The sequence below is a fragment of the Myotis brandtii genome, unplaced genomic scaffold, assembly GCF_000412655.1.
Source record: "Myotis brandtii unplaced genomic scaffold, ASM41265v1 scaffold72, whole genome shotgun sequence".
Classification (NCBI taxonomy): Eukaryota; Metazoa; Chordata; class Mammalia; order Chiroptera; family Vespertilionidae; genus Myotis; species Myotis brandtii.
The window spans coordinates 995056-1007807 of NW_005370838.1; the positions used below are offsets into that span (position 1 = coordinate 995056).

The following is a 12752-nucleotide window of genomic DNA, read 5'->3' on the forward strand; positions in this document are numbered from 1 at the left end:
CACTGTAGACACAGCTGATTCTCACAGCCAATTGGCCTGGAGGTCAATTCCTCCCAGTGATACCTACAACTATCAAGGCTTAACTACAACAAGACTGTGCACAAAGCCCACAAAGGGGTGCACCAAGAGTGTCCACCTCAGGTAATTGGGGAGGCTGAGCCACTGGGCCCCATAGGATACCTAGCACAGAAAGCCATTCTATCAACACAGGGAATCATAAAAGATCGGAGACAAAGAAACAGGTCACAAATGACAGAAATGGAGGAAAGCAAACTACTGGATATAGAGTTCAAAACCACACTTATAAGGTTTTTCAAGAATTTTCTAGAAACTGCCGATAAATTTAGTGAGACCCTCAAGAAATCTAGTGAGACCCTCGAGGTTATGAAAAAGGACCAACTAGAAATTAAGCATACACTGACTGAAATAAAGAATATTATACAGAGTTCCAACAGCAGACTAGAGGATCACAAGAATCAAGTCAAAGATTTGAAATACGAAAAAGCAAAAAACACCCAACCGGAAAAACAAAAAGAAAAAAGAATCCAAAAATATGAAGATAGTGTAAGGAGCCTCTGGGCCAACTTCAAGCATACCAGAAAATGTTAGAGCTCCCCCATTCTGCCCACCTCCATGTCAGCCTGGACAGTCACTGTGGGAGCAACAGGGTCAAAAGTGCAAACCAGCTTGTGATCAAGTTCTGTGCATCTAACTCAAATGACTCATCAGACTATATCCCAGAGAGATATCTGTTCTGCTTTTCTAAAATTTTCTTTCAGGATATTTAAAAAGACATTACATTGAGGTTGTAATTTCTTCTTAAGAGAGGATCCATGCACATTTGATTTTTCTGTACTTAATGGAAAAGTATATTTTTTCATATTTTAAAGACAATATTCACTCAGACATCTTAAACAAAACTACACATAATATAGTTACATTTTCAATGCCTATAATGTGCCAGATGCTAGTCCAAGCAAGCACTTTACCTACTTTCTACACAGTGGTAAGTAACCTGTCCAAAGCCACACAACTAAGACAGTGTTGAGTTAGATCCTATGCCAGCAGTGGAGGCCTCAGAGTCTGCTTCTCAAGGTGCAGACTCATGGTACACCACACAGTCACATCTTCTACTGCTAACCAGTATCCCAGCCTTATATAAGTGGGAAAGCTGCCTGCACTAATAATACCTCTTCTTTTGATGCTTCCATGGCCTGTGTTAATAAATATTATCTCAGAGAAACAGAAACATATTTTTAACTCAATCATGTTTCACCAGTGGGATAGGAAAAGCAAACAGTATCAACAAAATGAAAGGGCAACCTATGAAATGGGAGAAAAAATTTGCAGCCACATATCAGATAAGGGTGTCAATATCCAAAATAAATAAGGAACTCATACAACTCAATAGCAAAAAAAAAAAAAAAAAAAAAAAAAAACTCAAATAATCTAATTTTTTAAATGGGCAGAAGATCTGAATAGACATTTTTCCAAAGAAGACATACAAATGGCCAACAGGTACAGGGAAAGATGCTCAACATCACTAATCATCAGGGAGATGCAAATCAAAATCACAATGAGGTAACACCTCCCAGCTGACAGAATGGCTGTCATCAAAAAGACAAGAGATAACAAATTCTGGTGATGATGTGAAGAAGAGGTAAGTAACATTTGTGCACTATTGGTGGGAATGTAAATTCGTGCAGCCATTACGGAAAACAATATGGAGGTTCCTCAAAAAGTGAAAAACAGAACTACCATATGATTCAGCAATTCCATTTCTGGGTATATATACAAAGGAAATGAAATCACTATCTCAAATATTTGTACCCCCATGTTCATTGCAACATTATTCACAATAGCAAACACATGGAAACAACTAAGTATCCACCAAAAGATGAATGGATAAAAATATGTGATACACACACATATATACAATGGAATATTATTCTACCATAAAAAAAGAAACAAATCCTGCCATTTGCAACATGAATGGACATTGAGGGTATTATGCTAAATAAGTCATACAGAGAAAGACAAATACTGTATGATTTCACTTATATGTGGAATCTTTAAAAAGCCAACCTCATAGAAACATAGAGTAGAATGGAAAGTTTCCAGAGGCTGGGGAGTAGGGGGAAAGGCAAAGATGTTGGTCAAAGGATATAAAACTTAAGGTTATAAGTTCTGGGGATATAACGTACAGTATGGTGACAATATTAACAATACTGTATTGTACACTTGAAATTTGTTAAGAGAGTAATCTTAAATGTTCTCACCACACACACACAAAAAACTTACAAGTATGTGAGGTGATGGAGGTGTTAACTTTAATGCAGTAACCATTTAATAATATATATGTGTATTAAATTGTCACACTATATACCTTAAACTTATACAATGTTATAGGTCAGTTATATCTCAATACAGGTAGAAGAAAAACATTTAAAAGAAAAACAAATAGTAAAGTCATGAATATTTCTCTTCTTGCACTCACTGTAACCATATTACCTGTGTGTTTATCTGGGATGGTTGAACCCAAATTACAAATCTTTAGTGGCCAATGAGAAATGAACAATTCCTTCATTCTAGAAAAGACAGTCAAATTTCACCAATATTTTCATTTATTCATGTCTATAGCAAAGACATAAAGCAAAAGACACAAGCACTTAGTTATTAGAAATTAAGTATAGTAGAAGAGAGATTGGCTACAGTTTGATATTTAGACCTATAGTTAAGTCCTTTAAGAAAATACACACTCAACCCAGACCTTTATGCTCTCCCTGGAATGTTCTTCCCCAAGATATTTCTGGAAAGGTTTAACAAATAATAGCTTTGTGTATATAGACATAATACAAATGAAGAAACCTTATTTTAAAACACTGGGCACCAAATATTTATGATAATTCAAGCTTTTCCTACCTATTTTCAGAAAAGTTTGCCTGACGCTGAGTTTACTTTCTAGCCATTTTTCCGAGATCTGTTGTTCAGATCTCAGGGATTATACACCCACACATTCAGCCACAGACCTCAAAAACCACAGTTAGGATAAGGCCTGTGAGTGAGTTCTCGCTTCCCCCCACAATGAAAGAGACAGAAGGGAACCCTTAATTTTGAAACACTGGTCTATGAAAATAAGTCAGAAGCAAAAATTCATGACTTACCAAGTAGAGATGACAAATAGGGCAAAGGCCCAGCCTCAATGGAAAGGCTCTAAGGAAACTGCAGATGGAGGTGTCACCTGGATTTAAACTTCCTGACAGAACTGCGAAGGTACCTCCTGCCAACCCCATGGCTCTGACATTACAGCCCCTCATAATAAAGGCACTTGTAGTCACCAGCATCTTTATCCAGCACAAAAAATATAAAGCTCAATCCTAAAATATTTGTTCTGAAAAATATACTCAGTTGCTTCCAGGTTTAATTGAACAAATCTCACTGCACTTTAAAACTCTCCCTTATTATCATAATTAACATTCCCATAATACACTGCACAATTCATGTGTCCCCTCCCATGTGGTTTCACCCTTCAAAGTAGCCTGTGAGGGTCACAATGCAGGGTCATCATCCCCTTTGTCTGAGGAGACACAGACTCCCCCACCATGACCACCCTCAGGCAGCAGAGGGCAGTACTGAACTCAAGCCTTCTGACTCAAAAATTTCTACTGCCCACCAAACCTCCACGCAGATAAGGCCCACTTTCTTTTTATGATTCTTGGTTTTGTTTTTCATTAAAATACAAAACACCAGAACGGCCACAAGAACCAAATCTCCAGTATTATGTGATTGTAATTAATGCTCTTTTCAATAAATGACAAATTCAGTGCCACTTGTCACTTCTCTACCTCCCACTGTAGTAGCCAGCCTCCAAGGTGACCCCAAGAATCCTCACCTGCTGGTATTCAGGCCTGTGTACTCACCTCCCACGCTGAATAGAACTGACCTGATAACCGACAGGATATCATGGAAATGGTGCGTGACTAGGTCCTAAAGGACACTGTGGCCTCCACCTTGCTCTCTCTCGAACTGCTCGCCGTGGGGGAAGCTAGTCACCATGTCAGAAGCGATGTCAAGCAGTTCCATGGGGAGACCAACAAGGAGAGGAACTGAGGCCTCCTACGAATAGCCAACCCCAAATTGCCTAATGACTGCAGCCCTGGCTGATGTCTTAACTACAACCTCACAAGAGAACCTAGAAAAAGAGAGAGTTCCTGAGCCAGACCCACCCAGCTAAGCTTCTCCTGAATTCCTGATTCACAGAAACTGTATGAAATAATACATGTCTTATTGTTGTTTTAAGCCACTATGTTTTATACAGTAATAGATGATTAATAACACTTATTTCTCTACAAGATTCCAGGCACTCAGTAAACTCCAATTAAGGCATTAGTGAGACTGATTTTCTGATTGACCTAGACTCCCTCACTCTGACCCTTCTGTGTCCAAGCCCATTCTTGGATAACCCAATTAAATAAGGTTAGAGGGGCTATCTGTGGCCACAGAGAAGATTATGAAAAAAAATTATGATCAGAGTAGAGTTTTAGACTATTGGAGATTCTTAACCTATTGCCTACTAAATAAGAAAGGCTTTTCTTCTTGTTTTTTTCTGGCATATTGCCAAAAAGCAGTATTGTATTGTTGACAAAAGGCCAAATGTTAGGCTACATATTACTCAGCAATGAGACCCAGACTGAGTGCTTTTGGGGATTCTCAGTTCATCATGCTCATTTATAAAGTAAGGGGTACCTGTGAGCAGAGAGAGTCCACCCATGGACAATGCATATCCATGGGGGATGTAAAAACAGGAACCTGAGAACAATTCTGCTTTAATTTAAGAGCATTGCCTTTGACAAAATTCAAGTAAGATCTGTAGGTAAGTACTGTATGTGTGTTAATTTTCTGTTTTACATCATTACACTATGGTTATAAAAGATGTTAATATTAAGGGAAGCTAAGTGAAGGTATACAGGTACCCTGTGTACTATTTTTGTAACTTTTTATATGTCTAAAATTTTTAAATAATAAAGCAACAACGCCAGAACCGGTTTGGCTCAGTGGATGGAGCGTCGGCCTGCGGACTGAAGGGTCCCGGGTTCGATTCCGGTCAAGGGCATGTACCTGAGTTGCGGGCACATCCCCAGTGGGAGATGTGCAGGAGGCGGCTGATCGATGTTTCTCTCTCATCGATGTTTCTAACTCTCTATCTCTCTCCCTTCCTCTCTGTAAAAAAATCAATAAAATATATTTTTTAAAAAAAATAAATAAAGCAACAACAACAACAAAAATAACATTGTCATTAGAACTGAAATGATACTAAATCCATTCCTTGAAGGCTCTGATGCTGGTGTTCTAGAGCATGCTTAGAAAAGCCATTCTAACATGGTCCTAGTTAAGGAGGGTGCTAAGACACAGGAGAATCTACACTTGATTGAAAACCTCCTCTTCCTTGGTGGGCAAAGACTTCAAGTGTTTTGGATGTGTGTTATGTGGGACTGGAGAGTGAGGGCAGTCAAATATACAATGGCCTCTTCCTTAACGACTGCAGGACAGGGGCAGACAGTTCTCACTCAGAATGCAAGTGCTCCCACAGCGTTCTCAGCCTGCCATGAAGTGAGTGGTTGAGATGGGAACATGAACAGAGGGGATGCATAAGAGCTGGTGAGGTGCCTCTTCCCCTGCCCAGGAGGCCAGTATGACAAGCTGGAGGGAGCCTAGATCCGCCAACCCAAAATGCACTTCGGTGAGAATAACTGTTATTGTGGTAAGTCACAGAGACTTCTACTAGTAAGTGTTTGCTGTGGCAGCTAGCATTTCTTAAAATAATCCCAATAAGGTTATTTCCATTGAGGATATTTAACCTAGAACTTCTAAGAAAAAAAGCAAAAGGGCAGTATCTTCATAAGGGGGAATGAAAATATCCAAGCCCCCTTCATATTGAGATGTTTCTTCCATTATCCTACAGAAATACACAAATGGACAAAGATTTACATACAAGCATGTTTATTGCCACGCTGCCTATCTGTGTTAGAAAAAAAATGAAAACCAGCTAAATGACCATCCAATAGGGAAAGCATATAGCCATTCGATGAACTATTCTCTGTCATCCCCACACATTCCCTCTGATATGTGCTCTGCCCACACCCTCTCTAGCTGGACTCCCAACCAGTAGTGCCCACAGCTGTGCTATGCATTGGGACACCCCAAAATGTGCATTTTCTGTGATGGATAATAGCACTGATCCAGGATGATGGATACATGGTAGTTTTTTTGTACTACCCTCTTTATGTGAGTTTGACGTTCTCTCTACTACAAAGTTTTTAAAATGTATACTTCAGAAAAATTGCCATAATTAAAACTGAATAACCCTTGCTATAAACAGAAATGATTACACTCACTGAAAAAGGCAAGAAAACTAACCCAGGCGGATGAAGCAATTGGTCTAGTATATTGGTGGTTAGAATGGGAGGCTAACTGATTAACTCATTAGTCTACTATAATCATTCGCATAAATCCAGTGGTAATCGAAGCTATTTTTGTCTAGATTAATTTAAAAAGGCCCGTAGCCTTCCTTGAAAAACAAAAATGTTGAATAAGAAGCATTCCTAGTGGATTCTCATTTCCTAGGCTGTGTTGTTGACCCTAAAATTCAAGATTCTTGTTTTGTTGTTACTGAAATTAACTTTAAATGGAATATCATAATATAGCTAAACATTATAATAACCAAAATCACTCTTGGAAATAACTTTATATTTTAAATTACAGATTAAAATAATACAGAAATATGATCCATAAACATTTATTTTATGACATGATTACTTTTTAAAATAATAATGTAATCTTACTGTTAATAGTAATGCTCAAAAAGGAGGTTCTCTTAACATTATAAGATACTTTATTTGCATATGTATAAAACTGAAGTTTCCTTTATTAACCTAACCTCTTACTCAAAATTTCTTTTACAACTTTATTTTAATCCTCACCCAAGGATATGTTTTATTGATTTTAGAGAGTAAAGAAGGGGAGGGGGGAGAGAGAAAGAGAGAGCGCGAGGTAAAAAACATCAATGTGAGAAAAATTGCCTCCCGTATGTGCCCTGATCAGGATCAAACCTGCAACCTTTTTGGTGTACAGGACAATGCTTCAATTAACTGAGCTACCAGCCAGGGCTCAAAAAATTTTTTTCAGCCTGTCAAACATAGACAATGCTTCTAACTGTAAGATACACAGGTTCTGGAGACAGCAGGCCAGGCTTATCCCCAGAGCCTTGGCCTGGAGAAACATAACTGAATGGGTAAACTTTGCAAGCAGGCCTTCTCATCAATACCATCCAACCTTTAAAGAGAAAAGGAACACGCAGACCCATAAATCCCAGTGCAACTACAAGTGAACTTCCAAGATCAATTGTGTGCTTCCAAGGTCAAATGGCAAGAACATGAATACATTTACAGAACAGCTGACTCCAGAGGACCAAGCGCCAAATCTTGAGGCTTTATTTGTTTAAACAGACCATAGTACAAATCAGAAAGATGGTACTTAAGGAAGTTCAGTCAGGAGAAATCTTGGTCTACAAGACTGTCTTCTGTTGGAACTTAATTCTCTTACAAGGCCATGTCATGTGACCTTGAGGAAGTCCTTTAAGGAGAGAACTGAGTTTCTCTCCTCTCAAGTGGGTTGTGAGAGTTACACTCATGAGTGTGAAACTAAGGAAACTGTTAATTCTCAAATTTGTTTTTTATTAACAATGAAAGTCTGCTATTACTATAATCCTCATTCATGTACAGTAATTTCTTTTTCAAATGCAAGGTCTACTTGTAAAGTTATACTTTTCCAAAAAGTTTCTCAACATTTCACATAAAAAATAAAAGAATGTTTTGAAAAGAACACCAGACCTACTACACAAAGAGAGAAGGCAGATTAGAAGTTATGAATTAGCATCTCTCTAACTTTTTAAAAAGCAGGCTGTATGTCTGTTTAGATGACTTGAGTATAAGCCATTAATAAATAAAATTATTTAGATTTCATAAGCTGCTTTAATGTCTTAGAATATTTTTATTTCACATTCAAAAACAAAACTCAACTAATATTTTCATATATTTGTATGCTTTAGATCAATAATTAAGTTCAAACAAAGATACTTTATGAATCTAGTCATTATTCTTTCATTAATATTAGGTAACATGATATTTGACCACAATGCACCTGTTGAAAGACACATTCCCAACTATATGACACTTTTTTTGCTTCAGGTAGCCTCACACACATCGGCAAAATTATACAGGGGTAGGCAAAAGTAGGTTAAAATAATAATCCTATATAATAAAAGCGTAATATGCAAATCGACCTAACGGGGGAACGACCAGTGGGTGGGGGCGGGGCTGGCAAGCAGGTGGCACCAGGCCAGCCAAGGCACCTGCCAGTGGGCAGAGGGAGGGGACGGCGATGGGGGGTGTTGCAACCAGCGCTGGTGGGGCAATGGGGGCTGGCACCATCCCCTGAGCACCCTCCTGGTCGCCTCCTGCAGAGGGAGGCCATGGGCGGCAGTAGCGAGGGGGCAATTCTGGGCAGGGCCGCCCAGCACCATCCCCAGATAGGCCTGCCAGGGTTGCCTCCTGCAGAGGGAGGCCACCAGTGGCCATGGTGCTATTGGGGGAGGGGGCCGGCTGCTCGCCACCCACGCCATCCTGATCGGCCCGCTGGTCACCTCCCGCAGAGGGGAGCGGGCCTAAGCTGTCAGTTAGACATCTCCTGAGGGCTCCCAGACTGTGAGAGGGTGTAGGCTGGGCTGAGAGACCCCCTCCAAGTGCACGAATTTTCGTGCACCGGGCCTCTAGTAGAATTCATAAAATCCTACAGGCACCTCATATTTCACTTACAAGACTTTACCCATATAAGAGAAGATTTAGTCTCTGAGATGTGCCCTTATGTAATGCCATCATTAAGATCCTACAAGAGAGAGTCAATGTGTAATAATTTCTTGAATTATCTGGACCACTGCTACATAAAATATTAGCTCCTACTAAATGCTTTTCAAAATCCTACTAGTGACAGTGTATTGTCCAATAAGAGACCTGTAAATAATAGCACCCAGAAAAGAACAATTCAACCATCTGTCCCTTTTAAACATCAGTGAGCACATCTTAAGAATCTTCAAATAAATTGACACTGAATGGCTAAAGGGACATATGGTAACTATGTCCCTTAAAGAAATTTAACTCCCAGGGGCCTTGTAGATCTCAGGGTATATAACCCAAAAACAAACTACCTGGATCTTTCAAATGACCTGATAACTAAAAGGGAAAGAAGTATATTCTTCTTATTAACAAAGGTTTCAGTGTAAAATTCTATGGAAGACTTTGTTCATATAATCTATATCTTGTATCTGTAAGATTTTTAATAAAGAATAGGCAGAGGGGAAGGGATGTGTAAGGCACAGATACTAACAATATTATGAAGAACAGACAAATATTTTGAACTTTATAGTGCCAATCAAAACATAATTCAGTAGAGGTAAAGCTATTATTCCCCCCAGATTTCAGCCTAGCTCTCCATAATAGATAAAAGTAAATGCCATATTGAGAAACTGTTTTGTGGAAGAAGGTTTTAAGTCTCCAATTACATCTCAGGGAAAAAAAACCTCAGTAGTTACTCATCATAGAAAATGACATACATTTTGAAATCAAGAGTCCGCCACCTGCCTGGTACATAGAGTGAAAGAAAGAAAAAAATACCTATCCTATAGTCTGTAATAATATAAGTTTGACAAGAAAAATGATAGAGAAGAGTAATGTATACCATAGCTGCAAGCTCATAGCTAAAATTAATGCCCTTCAGAGTTGTTTTGAACTCTCCCATGAGTGTCCAGAAAAGCCCTTTTAAAAATCTACAAAACTGCATGTTGCATTATGGGTCACAAGGCAAAATATTAATTATGAAATAATTGTGCAAGACATGTTTAGCTTTTATACAGTAAAAATCACATGCATGTGTATATACATTTAAATGTGAGTATATGTTTTCTACAAAATGTTTACCTTTCCTAGCCCCACTCTTTTAATCCCTATGGTAGTAAGTGTTGAATGAATATCATGGAGCAGCAACCAGTAGTGGCGAGGGGCAATGAGGAGAGGGGGAGCAGGCCGTGCCGGCCAGCACCATTCCCTGATCGCCCACCCAGTCACCTCCCCAGAGGGGGGCCAGACTGCGGCTTAGGCCAGCTGGTGGGGAGCGGGCCTAAGCCATCAGTAGGACATCCCCTGAGGGCTCCCAGACTGTGAGAGGGTGCAGGCCAGGCTGTGGGACGCCCCCCCCCCCAAGTGCATGTATTTTTGTGCACTGGGCCTCTAGTAATACAATAATTAATTAATTAATTAATAATACAGGAATAAACTCTGTCTCACATACTCACAACCATAAACCTACTTTTGCCCACTCCTGTATTTTTTAAAGTGAGTCAGCCAACACCTGCTCCTGAGCACCTGTCCTCTGACCCCCAATGCCATTCTGTCCCTTACACCTGAGGGATGCCTACACAGGAAGGTGAGAGTGCTCTTTCGGAAGTGAGATGCAGGTCCCCACACAGGTTGGACCAGGCAGGGATCCTTTTCGCAGGCATCCCTGACCCACGTCCTTCAAGACTACACACAAGACAAGATAGCAGCACCAGGACACACTTCACAAAACTGGAACCAGGAGGTTACCACACGTGTCCGTGGAATGATGCTCCCCCTTGTCCCTCACCCTTGCCACTTGCTGATGCCTCCTGGCTGCACCTGGCTTGCTTCAAAAGCTGCATGGGCCTTGCTAGGCTCAGCCTGCCATTCCCAAATCAGAGCTAAGTGTTACCTAAGGATCTGGTTGACTTTCAATCCTCCTAGGAGCTACTCTACCAAACTGAAAACATAAAACAGAAATAGGACTTTTCCCTCACTGCTTCAAAGAATATTTTATTCTTACAACTATTATTTTTCAGGTAATATTTATTGGGAAGCCCCAAAAATGCCTAGAAGGGCACTTAACTTTAAAGATGGGGTGCATGAGGATATGCCAAGACTTAAATGCAGACCCTTTTGAGTGCCCGCATGCTATCCCCTTGGCCCACCTCTAATGTCAGCCCCAGCTGCTGCAGATAGTAAGTACCATGCACGCTTCCAACTCAGCTGACAACCTGGACCCCGCAAGAAAGCACTGTGGTTCTTTTTCCTCAGGGCCATCTCGGAAGCCATGGGAGCCTGCCTGCCTGCCCAGCCAGTGGAGGCAGGAACCAGTGGCTAAAAGCCCCACCTTCCATCCCTTAGACAGCAAACCCTGAAAGGCACTGGGACACTTTAATAAATGGGCCGGCTAGAAATGCTGCAGATGCATCTCCATCCCTATCCAACTATAGGAATCTAGTGAGCCCTGTGCCCTGTCCCTTTGGAGTGGCATTCTTAGCCGAGATCCTGTGTCATGCCCCAAGAGGAGGAATTCTTACCAGATCAAACTAGAACAGTTGGTTCTCAGCATTAGCTGAATGTTGGAATCATCTGGGGAACTTTGAGAAGTCTCGATGCTCAGTTCACTCTTTAGAACAGTGGTTCTCAACCTTCTGGCCCTTTAAATACAGTTCCTCATGTTGTGACCCAACCATAAAATTATTTTCGTTGCTACTTCATAACTGTAATGTTGCTACTGTTATGAATCATAATGTAAATATCTGATATGCAGGATGGTCTTAGGCGATCCCTGTGAAAGGGTCGTTCGACTGCCAAAGGGGTCGCGACCCACAGGTTGAGAACCGCTGCTTTGGGGGGGGGCGGGAATTGCACCAGCCTGTCTCAGAGTGGAGCTGGCTGCCCAGAGCTCTCCCTAAAACTGGGACCCAGGAGTTCCAGCGCTGGCCAGGAGCACAGTCAGCTGAGCCCCACCAACAGGGCCAAAGACGCAGTGAGGCAGCTCTCAAGGGGACCAGTCATGAGGGGTTTAAGATAAATCCTCTCTTTTCTGAAAGTTACTAGAGGCAGAGGACCCATATGAAAGTGGTAAGCAGATAAACAGGTTACACATCAACAGATAGTCTTTGTTTTTCTATAACTGGAGTCATACCACTGATATGCTTTCGAGATGACTTATTTCATCTAATAATACAGCTACAATGTTTTTCCACATAAGTGCATATATCTCTATTGTATTCAATTTTTAAAACTAACCAGTTATCATAATTCCTTTTTTGAAAATCTGCCTCTCTCCCATTGATCTAAAATGCTATCTTTATTATATACCAAACTTCTTATAAATAATCGAGTTTTCTTTCAGGTCTCTCATCTAGTCTACCAATAGGTTTCTCTCTTGCTCTGCCAGCACCATCGGTTTTCATTACTGTCATGTTGTAATACACTTTGATATCTAGGAAGGCCAGTTCCTCCAGGAGATTTTTTAGAATTACATTTATCTCTTTAATTCCATTGGAATTTACTTTAAGTATGGTATAAAGTAAGGATCTGAAGTGATTAATTTTCTATAATTGCCAACCAGTTACCCAATTACTGCTTACTGAGAAACCCTTTCATCTACCATTAATTTGTAATGCCTACTTTATAATATGATATCCTTAGACAGCAAATATCACATATTCAATTCTGAACTGTTTACAGCCTTCCTTTCATTGGTCTAAGGCAGTGGTCAGCAAACTGCGGCTCGACAATCCGCGGCTCGCGAGCCACATGCGGCTCTTTGGCGGCCCCTGTGTGGTTCTTCCACAAAATACCGACTTCTGC

At 40.5% G+C, this 12752-nt stretch overlaps 1 protein-coding gene across 1 annotated transcript in view; it reads right to left on the reverse strand.

Annotated features, from left to right (window-relative positions):
* Positions 1–12752, reverse strand: part of DTD1 (D-tyrosyl-tRNA deacylase 1) — a 163794-nt gene that overhangs the window by 95323 nt on the left and 55719 nt on the right. The gene's annotated exons all lie outside the window — the stretch shown is intronic.